This window comes from Barbatula barbatula (genome assembly GCF_947034865.1).
Source record: "Barbatula barbatula genome assembly, chromosome: 5".
Lineage (NCBI taxonomy): Eukaryota > Metazoa > Chordata > Actinopteri > Cypriniformes > Nemacheilidae > Barbatula > Barbatula barbatula.
This window is the reverse complement of record NC_136769.1, coordinates 19,678,106-19,678,597: the sequence shown is the minus strand read 5'-3', so window position 1 is coordinate 19,678,597 and position 492 is coordinate 19,678,106.

Below are 492 nucleotides of genomic sequence, written 5' to 3'. Positions count from 1 at the left end.
GCAAATCTCAACATTCAACTTCAGTTTTTATTTTACAAGTGTTCACAATGGGGCTGTGAGTGTACATTTTAGTGTATATGTTTACATGTTCACAAATTAAAATCTACACGCTCTCAAGTTTTGCTACCGATTTACCTTCATACTCTCACGTAAATTCAGACTGGAGAAAACTGTGACGTTGGTTCAAAACATGTGTAGTTCACACTTCCCAGTAGTAAAGATCTAAAGATACACATTAGTTTTAGTAAGCCCAGGTAACACAAACATAGAAATAGTTTGTCGTTTTCAAATATGTTTTTAACAAACTTTCCCATAAAATAATGATTGCAGCTTTGCTCCATTTAAAGCAAAACGTGAATTCAGATGCTGAGGAATTACAATAAAGTTACCGTGACAAAGTTATATTTTATTTCAACAAAGTTATTTTCTATTTCGCGCTCTCTCAAATATGAACGCGTTTCCATTTTATTTGACCCTCGCGGCTTGCCGTCC